This window comes from Harpegnathos saltator, unplaced genomic scaffold (genome assembly GCF_003227715.2).
Source record: "Harpegnathos saltator strain DR-91 unplaced genomic scaffold, Hsal_v8.6 scaffold130, whole genome shotgun sequence".
NCBI lineage: Eukaryota > Metazoa > Arthropoda > Insecta > Hymenoptera > Formicidae > Harpegnathos > Harpegnathos saltator.
Genome location: NW_020229907.1, coordinates 871,290 through 886,115, shown reverse-complemented (window position 1 = coordinate 886,115; position 14,826 = coordinate 871,290). Strand labels below are relative to the sequence as shown.

Below are 14,826 nucleotides of genomic sequence, written 5' to 3'. Positions count from 1 at the left end.
GCTGTTATTAAAAAAAAAATCATTTGTTTTCATACAAACTGCTTCGAGAAATATCACTTTAAAAATGAGTATCGATAAGGTGCATTTACGGCATGTTATGCTTTACGAGTTTCGGAAGGGAATAAACGTTGCCGCAGCCGTAAAAAACATTCAGGATGTTTATCAGGATGAAGCACCAGCTAAACGAACTGTGGAAAAATGGTTTGCTAAATTTCGGCGCGGAGAATTTAACCTTGAAGACGAGCCACGCTCTGGTCGACCTTCTGACATTGATGACGATGTTTTGCGTACTTTAGTGCTCAATAATCCGCGAATTTCAACAGAAGAAGTTGCTACAGCACTAAACGTTGACCGATCAACCGCTTTTCGGCGTTTAAAAAAGATGGGATTCGATTTGAAGCTCGATATATGGGTGCCCCATTTGCTGACCGAGAAGAACAAAATCAAGCGAATTTCTGCAGCCGTTTCTTTACTCGGGCGGTTCAATAACGAGTCGTTTTTGGATCGACTAGTGACGGGCGATGAGAAATGGGTCCTCTACAACAATGTTCAGCGCAAACGGACATGGAAACAATCAGGTGAGCATGGTGACGCAATGCCAAAGGCCAGTTTGCACCCGATGAAGGTGATGCTCTCTGTTTGGTGGGATTGCAAGGGCATAATCTATTTCGAGCTTCTCCCCGCTGGCGAAACGATTGATTCGGACAAGTACTGTCGCCAATTAACCAATCTGAATCGAGAAATAAAAGAGAAACGTCCGATTTTGTCAAATCGCAAGGGAGTCGTCTTTCATCACGACAACGCCAGACCACACGTTTCGAAAAAGACGCTGCGCAAACTGAAGAGCCTGAAATGGGATGTCTTAACGCATCCACCGTATTCTCCTGATATCACACCATCTGACTATCACTTGTTCCATTTAAATAATTTTGCAATGACTTGGTCATTGCAAAATTATTTAAATGGAAAAAACTTTGACTCTTTGGAGGCCTTAAAAAACGGCATCTCTTCGTTCTTCGAATCTAAACCGCGCAGTTTTTATGATCGAGGCATCCGTATGCTGCCAGAACGTTGGGAAAAGATTATAGAAAACGATGGAGAATATATCATTGATTGAATAAAGATTTTTGTTTGCCTAATCACTGTGTGACTTTTACTCACAAACTCCGCACGAACTTTTGCACTCACCCAATAAAATAGTTCGAACAGTTACTAAACAATTACATTAACTTTTATCTAGTAACTAGAAAACTATAAAATTCATCCGTAACGCAAAACTATTTTTTGTTCGTACAAAATTCCAATCTGAGGGAATGAAATCATCCTTTGAAGAAAAAGAACCATTTTCATTTTTAACATATATCTTTTAAAATACCAGGCATATACAAAAATTATTTCTATGAAAGTTGTAATGTATTTTATAGTATTTGCAACAGTGTACTCAAATTTTGCAAAATTGAAAAATTTTTGAAACCTCCTCCCTCTTACCCATTACTTTCAAAAATTTTTAAGTTATTCTTAGGACAGAAATAAAGAACATCGTATATCAAATTCATTCATATATAACAATAGAAACTAAACGCGATTATGTTTTTCAGAGATAAAGATAATTACATAGAATTATAGCCACGACGCTGTAAGTAAGCGTTTTTAATCGCTTACTCGCGCTGTACTCGATAATCCGTCTTGTTATCGTATTGATATTTTCCCATATTGCAATATGATAAGAACTTAATGATATTGCAACATATTATATAAAATATGAACGAGAACAGAGATTAATTTGTAAAATAAACTAATGTAAAACCAATAAAAACAGTAACATATGTGTGCCAGAGGATAGGGATGCTGCAGATAAGGACATATCATTTTCTGTATGCTGACAAAAGCTTACCTTGCACGTGAGATAATAGCCTTGGTAAGATTCGAATAGTATTCTTAAAAAAAATATTACTTTGGTATTGTTTATTTATCTGTTCTACATGTAGTATGCTATATGAACACCAATAATCACATAGCACTATATAACACACGTTCTATTACGTACTACTACTACTCGTACTACAGCTTTTGAAACAGCAATGGAACGGTAATTTAAGTTTAAAGATAAGTATAAAACAGCATATGAATGCTAAGGAACGCAAAATCTTTTTTAATTGTGAGGAAATTAGATGTAATATTAGGTGTATAACTTTGCTTCCGCCATTTTTTTCCGAAATTCGAGGCTTTATTGTAAAAAACTGGTTATACATTTATGATTCAAAGTATTGTCCATCGCTGGCCACTACTTTCTCCCATCTTTCGGGCAGCAACGAATCCCGCCTTGAAAAAACTGGTCATCTTTTGAAGCGATCCACGAATCGATCCAATTTCTTACTTCTTCATAAGACTGGAAGTGCTGGTCAACCAGGCCGTGTGCCATTGATCGAAACAAATGATAGTCAGAGGGAGCAACGTCTGGAGAATACGGCGGGTGAGGTAGGACTTCCCATTTCAACATTTCCAAGTATGTCTTGACCACTTTCGCAACATGGGGTCGAGCATTGTCATGCTGCAAAATCACATAATTGTGTCTCTCGTTGTATTGCGACCGTTTGTCTTTCAATGCTCGGCTCAAACGCATTAATTGCGTTCGATAACGATCGCCTGTGATTGTTTCAGTCGGTTTTAACAGCTCATAATATACTACGTCGAGCTGGTCCTACCAAATACAGAGCATGACCTTGGAGCCGTGAATATTCGGTTTGGCGGTCGACGTGGAAGCATGGCCGGGATATGCCCATGATTTTCTGCGCTTGGGGTTATTGTAATGAACCCATTTTTCGTCCCCAGTTACAATGTGATGCAAAAATCCCTTCCGTCTTTGCCTTTCAAGCAACTGTTCACAAGCAAACAAACGCCGTTCAACATCTCTCGGTTTCAACTCGTACGGCACCCAATTTCCTTGCTTCTGAATCATTCCCATGTCTTTGAGGCGTTTTGAAATTGCTTGTTGAGTCACTCCCAATGATCGTGCCAATTCTTCTTGACTTTGACACGAGTCTTCATTAAGTAATGCCTCCAATTCTGCATCTTCGAAAACCTTCTCTCTTCTACCGCTATGCCGGTCTTCGACGTGAAAACCGGCCTTGAAGTATTCTTGAAGCGTTGAAACCACTCACGACACTTTCACTAATAGCGGCCTCACCGTAAATATTTCAGAGCATTCGATGAGAGTAGTATGGGGGTAGGTATGGATAGTCAAAACATTCCCCCTCCACTCGATCCTTCGGCGCCACTAGAGCACGCCCACCGGCGCCGGCGGGTCGAGTGGAGGGGGAATGTTTTGAGTGGCCATACCTACCCCCAAGGCTGAAAATGGCGGAAATTTGTATCACCGGAATAAAAATTAGCGTAACCTAAATATTAAATTTTTATTATTCATATTAGGCGTTGTTAGTGATTCTAGCTCTTGGACAGCTGGTTAATTTGCAATATTACTTTTGGAAAAATCTCCTTGGCGCTCTGCGAGCGCTCGAACCCGGGGACCTCAGCTGTCGAGTCAAACGTCTTACCACTACTCTACTGTTACTCTTTGGTAGAGACTGGTTTCAGGACGTACACGTAGAACGGAGAGAGAGTGTTGCGTGTATGTGCGTGTGTGTGTGTGTGTGGGCGCGCGCGCAAAAGTCTCTGGAAAAATCCTGTAGGCCCTGACCGGATTCGAACCTAGGTCCGCTGGCTCTCGAGTCAAGCGCCTTATGCCCTGCGCTACTGCTATACCCTGTTGGAAACTAGCTATATTGTATACGAAGAGTATCGACGTCACACGTGAAAAATTTGGCAAATTCTAGAACCTACGGGCCTCGGGCCCCTACCATGAGACCCCGACTCTCGACTCTCCTGAGCGTGTGCGAGCATGTTCGAGCAGGTAGGGATCATTTCGAAGACAAAAACTACTCCGCGATTGTTCGAAGACGATACCTCTGGTCTATGTCTACCCCGAATATTTTTACCTGTGCGGGTCTCCTCGCTTTGGAACTCGAAAAGTTTACAACGGGATTTGTTACCTCCAACTGAAAATCACAGGGAAGAGAGAAGAGACGAAGAGAAAGGAATGCACAATATTTTTCACACAATTCATTCACATTTTATTTTTCATGATTAAGATGAGACATTTATTAAAATTGCTTGTACAATTTTATTTAAATAAATCAAAGTAATTTCTTGAAATATAATGTGGAAATAAGTATCTAGAAACGTTAAATCTTTTAATTGCCGACGTACATTTTGCTCGATTTCCTGATAGTTTGCGAAGAGCGTCTGTTTCACGATGTCCTCGTCTAAGTTTTTCTTGGGAAGCTTGAGTTCTATTTCCGTTACGAGAAACCGGGCGCAATCGTTTATAAGTTTTGTAAACATTTGCAGCTGTTCACATCGAGCGTCAATACATTTTGTTATAAGTTCTAGCCCGTCAAAAGATGTTGCCTGCATCACGATGTTTACCGTGTAGACTTTTCATTTCTTCGTCGGCGGCTGCTGTCCCTGGGACGAATCGGTAGGCATCCTCTTCGATACGGTGTTCACCTCGGTCGTTTTCGTATTTTCAGTCACCATAATCGCCCTTGCCCCATACGCCGTGGTAAAGCTGATGGTCACATCGTTGATATGGACGGGCTCCGGCATGGCCCTGGTTACAGAGTGCAAGTAATCGCCTATGTGTTTCATGTATTCCTTAAACTTTTCCCATGTGGCGAGGTCGAACTGGATCCCTGTAGAGGTATTGTCGGATAGTTTTATTGTAGGCTCAAACGCTGTCACGTCGTTTGATGCCCGCAATCCGATTTGCATCCTCTTGGTATTCGAAGTGTTGAGGGGATAAGTAGTAGAGAGAAGCATATAACTCTCATAGCGAGCCTTCCCAGAGTCACCATACGCGATCTTCTTAAATTCTGCGTTTACGTTAGTATTCGCCATTATGTTTCTCACAAGAACTTATTATCCCACAGGTGAAAATACGAGAACTAATATACTTCGTCGCACGAAACGAGTACTAAAACTGAAGAAGCTCAAATGGTTTGGGCCCAGCTCAACGGGCTACTTATAGGAAAAAGAAAAGTGGAGGGGTAATTCTCTGTGCATGCAACAAATAAATTTATTTCTTAATATTTGTTAAATGATTCAGCCTAGAACGTTCTAGAATTTCTCAGAATGGAGCATACGTGTTCCTACAGGTTTTATGATGTCGTGGGAGCAGGCATTATATTTGTCGAAGCAGTGGATGGGAAAATACATTTATAGTCTTTTCCGAAAGTTTCCAATCGGACTCTATTGTAGTCTATTGATTATATCGTCCATCCTTGCATCTAAATTTATATTTAGATAAACACACTTCTACAAATCATTTGTGTTGGCCGCAAAGGAATAGCGCTAAGCGCACATTTTTTCACGTCTGAGAATTTATAAAAACGTGAAGAAAGAAGGTTTCTTTCTTCTTCTTCTTTTGTGACCGCGATAAGGTTTATTCTTTTGTGACTGAACGGAATGCACGAACCCTCCGACGAGTTTTATGTTATCGCGGGAATGGACATTATATTTGCCGAATCAGCGGATGAGAAAATGCCCTTTAGATCTCTTTTGTGAACCGGAGTCCTATCCTAGTCAAAGCTGCTTATATTTCCTGGCCTGCATCTAAATTTAGATAAACAGACAATTCTACAAAACGTTTTTCGTGTAGGGCCTAAAGAAACCGCACGGAACTCGCATTTTCACGTCTGAGAATGCGAGATACAGATATGAGAAGAAAGAGGATTATTCTTTTATAACAGGAATAATGTGATCCTTTAACAGATACCAAATTCTGCGATAAAACTACACGAATATATTGCCGAAAGGCGTTGGTATAGTTAATCCCGCCTTATTTACACAGGTATTCGTGGAGGTTTCCCAAAATTTTGGAAGATCCATGTTATATAAGAGTGTTCGAAGCTGCGGCGACGTATTTTACTATTTCCATCGCTTCAAGCAACATTCCTATTCCGTGATATTCGTGAAAGTATAAGAAGATGTCGCAGCTTTTCAAAATTGTACGTGACTGTATAATCGCAGCGTCGCACAGTGGGTCAAATGGGTCTTTTCGTTGACAAAAATCGCTAGACGGCGTGATTCTTAACCGATTTCCATGCTTTTTTTCTAATTTACTCGCGATGAATTGCTCTACAATCGTATCGAGCCCGATTTTTAAATTAGGCCCTCTATTCAAAATGGCGGACGCGCAAATTTGTTAAATGTATAAAACTTGTATAAAACTTGTAAAATATCGAAGATTTTTGGATCGGACAAAGTTTATACGGGCTTTTAAGGCTTCTGAGATACATATGTAAGATCGAAATTCTCAGTTTTTGCCAGTGGAGAGAATCTGCAGTGGGCCGATATATTTTATACCTGCCTGATATCCCCACATTATCAATGTATTCTACTAATGAGTTTGCATATGTATATTGCATATACTGGGTGTTTGATAGCTGATCATGCAGACGAAAGTTGGAGATAGATTGGGTGTAGCCGAGAAGAAAAGTCATGTACCATAATGTCAAATTGGCAATAGTTACCGACTTACTAATTAAAATGTGTGAGCCAACGAGCGCGTAGAGAGCGGAGGGTGGCCGCAGTAAGCACGTAGACATTTGATACAGGCGGAGTCAGTGAGTAAAATGACTCTGAATATTATGTACTACGAAAAATCCCGGCAGTACAATCCAATATTAAATTTAAGAGCTGCATCGGGCAGCCAAGGTTATTGTGCACGTTGTAATAGCAGATATAAGCCGGAAAGAGAGCATTGGTGCTCAAACGTGTCCACGGTGTCACGACGTTCCAGCGTGCGAGGTATTGGGCGTAGAACTAATACGATGTGCGGCGTGTCAACGTGAATTTTACGGGTCGGTGTGTTTCAAGCGTCATCGCGCGCAAAAATCGCTCCAAGGCATTTCATCTTTGAGCATCTGTAATATCCTGAGAGTTTGCAGCGACTGTAGTCGTTTGCGAAACTTAAGGAACAAACACAATTGCAATGAGATCTTATGTCGTGTTTGCAACGCGTTGCAACCAATGAATCATCTATGTTATATGAAACCACTTCGATGCGACACTGGTTCATCCGACACGATGAATCCGCAGCGAGTAGGAAACGAAAACGTAGTTGATGACATTGACGAAGCGACAGAAACAAGTAAGCGCGTAAAAGGTCGCATCGCGTTTGTGTTCTATTGTGATTTTGAGACGCGTCAAGACGATACGATCGAAGGCATAGAAAACATTAAAACTCACGTTGTGACGCTCTGTGTTGCGCAGTAGATATATGAAAGTTGCATGAATGTTGTGAATTTTACGGGTCGGTGTGTTTCAAGCGTCATCGCGCACAAAAATCGCTCCAAGGCACTTCATCTTTGAGCATCTGTAATATCCTGAGAGTTTGCAGCGACTGCGGCCGTTTGCGAAACTTGAGAAACAAACACAATTGCAATGAAATTTTTTGTCGTGTTTACAACGCGTTGCAACCAATGAATCATCTATATTATATGAAACCACTTCGATGTGACACTGGTTCATCCGACACAATGAATCCGCAGCGAGTAGGGAACGAAAACGTAGTTGATGACATTGACGAAGCGACAGAAACAAGTAAGCGCGTAAAAGATCGCATCGCGTTTGTGTTCTATGATTTTGTGACACGTCAAGGCGATACGATCGAAGGCACAGAAAACGTTAAAACTCACGTTGTGACGCTCTGTGTTGCGCAGTAGATATATGAAAGTTGCATGAATGTAGACGATATGGCGTTGCGATGTCATTGGTGCGGGATATGCGAATTTATATTTCAAGACAATCCGGTGAAACAATTCGTCAATTCTGTCACGAGACCGGAGGAAGAGTTTCAAACAGATCATCTGCATCGCACACAATGCAAGCGCGTTCGATGCGCAATTTATCCTACGGTACTTGGTCGAGAGCGGTAATCGGGTGGAACCTAAGCTTATTTTAAACGGTACGAAGATTATATTGTTAACCATTGGGCAAACAAAATTTATCGACAGTGTTAATTATATGCCTATGCGCTTGTCAGCATTACCAAAAGCCTTCGGGTTAAAGGATACTGCAGGCAAAGGCCTGTCTCCGCATTTATTTAACACTGTCGAAAATCAACATTACATTGGACTGATACCAGATGCAAGATACTATTCTCCTGAAACCATGAGACCGCCTGAGCGTGAGCAGTTTTTAGAATGGCACGAGAACATGGTGCGCAAAAACATAGAATTTGATTTCCAACGGGAAATTGTGAGCTATTGCCGGAACGATGTCGATATTCTTCGACGGGCTTGTCTTGCGTTCCGTAAGATTTTCCTGGATCGTGGAAAAGTATGTCCGTTTGAAGAATGCAGAACCATCGCCTCTACGTACATGAGAGTTTTTCGTAAAAACTTTCTGCGTGAAAAGGAGATAGGTATTATTCCTTCGGGTGGGTATCGGCGTGTCAACAACCAATCCCGCAAAGCGTTGAAATGGTTATTGTGGATGGAGCGCGAGCTCGGTCATACTATAACGCATGCAGATAGATCTCGCGAACATCGCATACCGTAAGGGCTGCTCGTCGATGGGTATTACGAGACAACGAGTCCTGTGCAAAGACACGTGTTGCAATTTCACGGGTGTTTTTGGCATGGATGTCCCGCGTGTTTCAGGGTGAATTGCGATACCCCGCTCTCGATCGTGAAGGGGGATACTATTGAGTCGCGATTCGAGCATACACGCGTGATAACATCTCGTCTACAGAAGCTAGGTTACATCGTAACGGAGAAGTGGGAGTGCGTCTTCGATCGGGAGTTGCAGGACAATCAACCGATGCGCGATTTCCTTGCGAATCACTCGAGGATCGAGAAACTGAGCCTCTCGATCCTCGCGAAGCGTTCTTCGGTGGTCGTACAGGAAACATCGTCACCCGGTACGATGTTACGGGCACGGAGAAGATACGCTACGTAGACGTATGCTCCTTGTACCCGTTTGTCCTAAAGACGGGCTCTTTTCCGCTCGGTCACCCGGACGTGTACGTGGGCGAAGAATGTTCCGCCTTGATTGGTATAGCTCCCGATTTTGACTTTAGCAGAGTGGAGGGGATTGTGCGGTGCAAAGTGCTCGTTCCGCGTGATCTCTTTCACCCTGTACTCCCATTTCGCGTTCGCGGAAAATTATTGTTCGCCCTATGCCGTAGATGTAGCGAGACATTTTCTCAATCTCCGTGCACACATGATAATCCAGCCGATCGAGAATTCGAGGGTACCTGGGTATCCTGTGAATTACGGAAGGCCCTATAGTGTTAGGTCCGTGAGCGAGATATGGAAATATAAGATTTCGCAATACGACCCAAGTACTCGGTTGGGAGGTATGTTCGCGGGATATATCAACTGCTTTCTGCAACTTAAACAGGAGGCTAGCGGATGGCCTACTGAATGCACCAACGATGAAGAGGCTAAAGAGCGATACCTGCGGGAATACGGAAAAACGGAGTGTATTGTTCTCGATAGAAACAACATCGCGGTAAATTCTGGGTTGCGTTCGGTTGCAAAGCTTTACCTCAATTCGTTCTGGAGTAAATTTGGTCAGCGATCTAATCTACCGAATACCGAGGTCGTTAAGACGCGCGAACATTTCATGTCGCTGCTCACGAGCCCCGAACATGAAATCATAAACATATTGCCCGTGAATGATGAGGTTCTCTACGTCTCATGGCGATTACGACAAGAGGCGCTTATCCCCTCTGCAACTACAAACGTCATAATAGCGGCCTACACGACAGCACAGGCATGCTTGAAATTGTACGCTTATTTAGAAAAATTAGATCGTAGAGTATTATATTATGATACTGATTCATGTATATATTTGAGCACCGGTGACCCCAATGAATACGAGCCGCGTACGGGTAATTTCTTGGGCGATATGACGAACTCGAAAGTTATGGTCAAGCTACATAGAATCCTTTGCATCCGGAGGCCCAAAATTTTATGCCTATGTCGTTCGCACTCCACAAGGTAAAATCCATGAAGTTTGCAAAGTAAAGGGGATAACCTTGAACTTTGAGACTTCCAAATATATTAATTTTAGTAGTATAAAAAATTTATTAGTCACCAATAAAATACCTATCGATGAGAACGAAGAAGAGAAGAAAGAGGATGCGAGGAAAACTTCGATAAATCTACGTTTTAGAGCGATTCGTCGTACAGCGTCGTACAGCATTTCACGACATTGTAACGAGAGACGAGAGCAAGTCATGCGTGTCGGTGCTCCTAAAACGTAGATTCGACGACACAGGTCACTCTGTGCCTTACGTAGTGGCGTAAGAATAGTAGTGGAGCGTGTTCTTTTTCCTCCAAATCTAAACACTTATTTGTAGAGTAAGAAATATATAAATATAGATGTTTCCCCAAAAACGACCAACCTGTATATCGTGTATGCACTAGCTCTATAAGAAACTTTCGTGCAAACTGTATGTATATATTCTATTAAAATAAAGCTTTTGCAAAATAAAGAAGAAATAAGTTTTTTTACAAATATATATGTATTTCTATTCTTGTATATGACCCCTGAATCACAATAAAATCTTAGCAAATTATATCGCTAGAAACAGTCTCTTTCACCCACAAGCGTTCGCTTGTACGAGCTCATTGAACGATTATTAGCTCACAGTTTCACGCTGGAAAGCTAATATCGCTAGCGGTGCTAAAATAAGCTATTCCCTGCGGCCACGAGCGCCATGTGAAAAAGCTTATTCGACGTGGCGCTTCCGCGGATATGAGCTAGCGGGACCGCGCGGACGCCGCGGAAGGGCCCTCGGCGCGAGTTATAAGCTCATCGCCGTTTCTCCTTTTCTTCAGCATTTATTAGCTTCACTAGGTAACCGAATCAGTCATTTGGCAAAATGTACGTGCGCTGGAAACATCCTTGGACATCGATCGTTTGCGGCCCTACGGGTTGTGGGAAAATGGTATTCGTAAAAACTTTTCTTCGCTATTTACCCGCGATGGCGGATACACGTTTCGACAGGATCCTATTTTATTATGCCGAGTAGCAGGAGGCTTACCGCCAACTACAACATGAAGCGGCGAAATCGGGACGAAGCGTGATAGAATTTCGAGAAGGCTTACCGCGCCCGGATGATTATTCCAACGATCCGCTTGTCGCGAAAATGGTGATAATAGACGATCTCATGAGGGAATCGTCATCGTGCGAAGTAATCGTCGATCTGTTCACGAAGGGTAATCATCACAAAAACCTCAGTGTTATACTCATTTCGCAAAATCTATTTCATCAAGGACGCGGACAACGAGATATTTCTCTCAACGCGAATTACATCGTGGTGTTCAAAAACCCTCGCGATCGTGCTCAGATTCGTCACTTGGCCAGGCAGGTATGTCCGGAAGATTCAAAGTTTTTGGAAGAAGCTTACTATGACGCTACATCGTTTCCACATGGGTATTTGTTGCTCGATCTGAAACAATCTATCCCGGATGAGTATCGATTTCGTACATGCATCTTCCCCACTGATAATACGCATTATGTTTACGTTCGGCGTGGATCCACCAGAAGTTACATATAAAACCCATGCATTCGATCATTCTGCGACAGTCTTATCGTCGTAATGGCAGCGAGTAGGGGGAGCAAAGCGAATGCGAAAAAGGGCGATAGAACCGCAAACGCAGCAAAACGGTCCATCGGTGAGAAAAACATCTCTCTTCTGAAGGCGTTGTACTACTTGACGGAGAAACAACGTGCTGGCTTTCTGTGAGAAGCTGACCGTGATTTCATCAGATGTATTTGCGAGTGCGCCTTCAACACGCTCAAAGGTAACGTACCGCTCGACAGAACGCGTGTGAGCGACAACGCATCTAAATCAGCGAGTAAAAGACGTTTGGTCAATTGGAACACGCTGGAATGACCGATCTCGCAAAATTCTACTACGATCCTGCACACTATGTGGGATACTCTGCGATAAAAAATCTTTCGCGAGCAGCAGGACCCGGCTCCGCACGCGAAGAGATTATTCGTTGGCTTCAGTCGCAGGATGCGTACACATTTCATCGGCCGATACGACATAAATTTCCACATTTGCATTGCAACGTCACGAATATCGACGATCTGTGGGAGGTCGATTTAATCGAACTCGCTAATCTCCAAAATTACAACGAAGGCTACTGTTACTAGTTGACAATCATCGATGTGTTTAGCAAATTTGTCTGGGTGGAACCAATACGAAGCAAGTCTTCAACCAGTGTGACGCAGGCTTTTCGTCACGTACTCTCAAGAAACGAAGGGCGGGTGCCGACGTGGTTGCAGAGTGACAAGGGTGAAGAATTCATCGGTCAAGCATTTCAAAATTTTCTGAAGGAAAAGAACATATATTTTCGCACGGTGCGAAATCCTGATGTCAAAGCAGCGGTGGTCGAGCGCTTCAACAGAACGCTCAAAGAACGCTTATGGCGCTATTTTACACACAAAAATACACGTCGTTACATTACACGTTATAGATGTTTTACAAGGCATCGTTCACGCTTACAACCACGCTCGACATTCCACCATTAAAATGGAACCGGCAAGCGTCACGTTGGACGCACGCCTTGCTCGTGAACATATGCAGTAGCGGTACCACCGTCTCGATGAACTCGATCGAAGAAATCATAGTCGAGGAGCTAAATACAAAGTGGGTACATTAGTGCGAGTCAGTAGAGCGAAAGGAGTCTTTGAAAAAGGATATGAGGCTAACTGGACGGAAGAAATATTTCGGATTCACTGTATTCTCGAATGGCGAAATCCTCGTGTGTACGAATTGAGTAATCTATCAGGTGAAGTGATCGATGAGATATTCTATGAACAAGAACTGGCTCGGGTAAATAAAAACTTACAAGAAGAAGAGTTTATCGTGGATAAAGCGATACGACACAGAGGACGAGGAGCTAATAAAGAATTATTCGTCAGCTGGCGGGGTTGCCCTTCTAAATTCAATTCCTGGATACCTGCTTCGAACCTAAAGCTGCTTCCAAACCATGATGGGGGAAAACCAGTTTCTCATGATTCTACCGAGCAATAGTAACATGCGACACTATCCGGAAAATACAACTATTTCATTTATTACGGAATTGCCTCAAGAAGTGAAGCTGACTGGTGTATGGGAAGTTGCGCTTACCGAAATTCAATTCCCCTCTAGTTTTTTACACGAGCGTCCCGAGGAAGATGCAGAACTCAAATTCATTTCGTTACCACGTGAAAATATTAATACCAAAAGCGTCAAAAAAGATGAAGACCAGCTACCCAAATTCGGGGTTACCCGCATAACCCCGGGGGTTTACGCCACGATGAGCGAACTGTTACAGGCTTTAAACAACGCTAGCTCATTGCTCAAAACACACATTGCTTGTCGCCAGGATCCTCATCATGGTGGTAAAGTAACGCTATACTGCACATGCGATATTAAAGAATGCAATAGACTTCATTTCGTGAAGTTTTCCGACAAAGTGGCTCGTATGCTTGGCTTCGATATGTATAGACCGAGCGAAGAATTAATTCATCTTAACTTGTCGAAAATTATGCAGGGACGTGTGGCGTACTATTCCAATACTGATCGTAATGTGAATCCCCAGAAAGCTGGAGAAAAAAAGTTTTACGCTTTCATCACGGCAAAACGTAAACTTATGTCCAACGAACCAGGTAGTGTGGTGCGGGGTGTACCTGATAAACTCTTTGTTTATTGCGATATTTGCGAGTCCTATACAACGGGAGACGTGCACTCTCCTCTTCTCCGAGTGGTTCCCGTCGAATACAACGATGATAAATATGCCTACGGACGTAATATGGTAAAGCATTCTTCGCCACCGAATTATATTCCATTGCGATTAACATGTTTCTGCACGATCGAAATAGATATAAGAGATCAGGTTGGCGAAAGAATACCATTTGAATTTGGGACGTTGACAGTTACATTTACAATTTAGACGTTGAGATTAGAGATAATTATTCCGTAATTAGAACACATAGATATGACACCTTATTTAGAATATTACGAAGCACAATCCGGGGGAAATCGTGGTAGCGGAATTCCTCAAGTATTCGTAGGATCGCGATATCAGAGCGGTCACGGTATCGGTAGTTTTCTCGGTGGTCTGTTCAGACGGGTGTTATTTAGCCAGTGGCGCGTGTGTTGGAAAAGAAGCTCTACGCGCGGGGATTAATATACTCGATGACGTGGGGAATAACATGCCATTGAAAGTAGCTGTTAAAACGCGCCTCAAGGAATCAGGCTCAAATCTCAAAAGAAGAGCTGAAGAACACGTTAACAATCTGATAAAGGGGTTGGGATATAAAGTTCCTGCGAAAATCGGAAAAGCTCAGTTTCCTTTCAACATGCCAAGCGGATACAGCGGTAAATCATCTTCGCGCAAACATCGGGCCAGCGCTTTTAAATCAAGTAAGAAGAAAGTGCCTCGAAGAAACGCATCGGGGAAGAAATCGGGTAAGAAGCTAGCGAAGAAACCCACGAAGAACCCATTCAGTGAAAAAAAGCGGGAGAGGACTCACTAAACGTCGGGGAGTTATCAAGAAGCGTACTGTGTCAGACATTTTTTCCTAAACAACAAACGTGTGCTTTCGAAGCATGTCTTCTCTTCATACACATTCCTGCGAATGTTTAAAGAGTGAACTCGATCTCTTCACCCTGCCGCCTACACAAACCAGTATTGAGAGTTCACAATGGATTCACTACAAACCCATGTCTTTTCTTACGGACGACATGCCTGTCGA

The 14,826-nt window shown here is 42.8% G+C and overlaps 1 protein-coding gene across 2 annotated transcripts in view; it reads right to left on the bottom strand.

Moving 5' to 3' along the window:
- The window catches only part of LOC105181424 (Molecule interacting with CasL), a 288,317-nt gene that overhangs the window by 118,426 nt on the left and 155,065 nt on the right, over window positions 1-14,826 (bottom strand). The window lies entirely within an intron of this gene.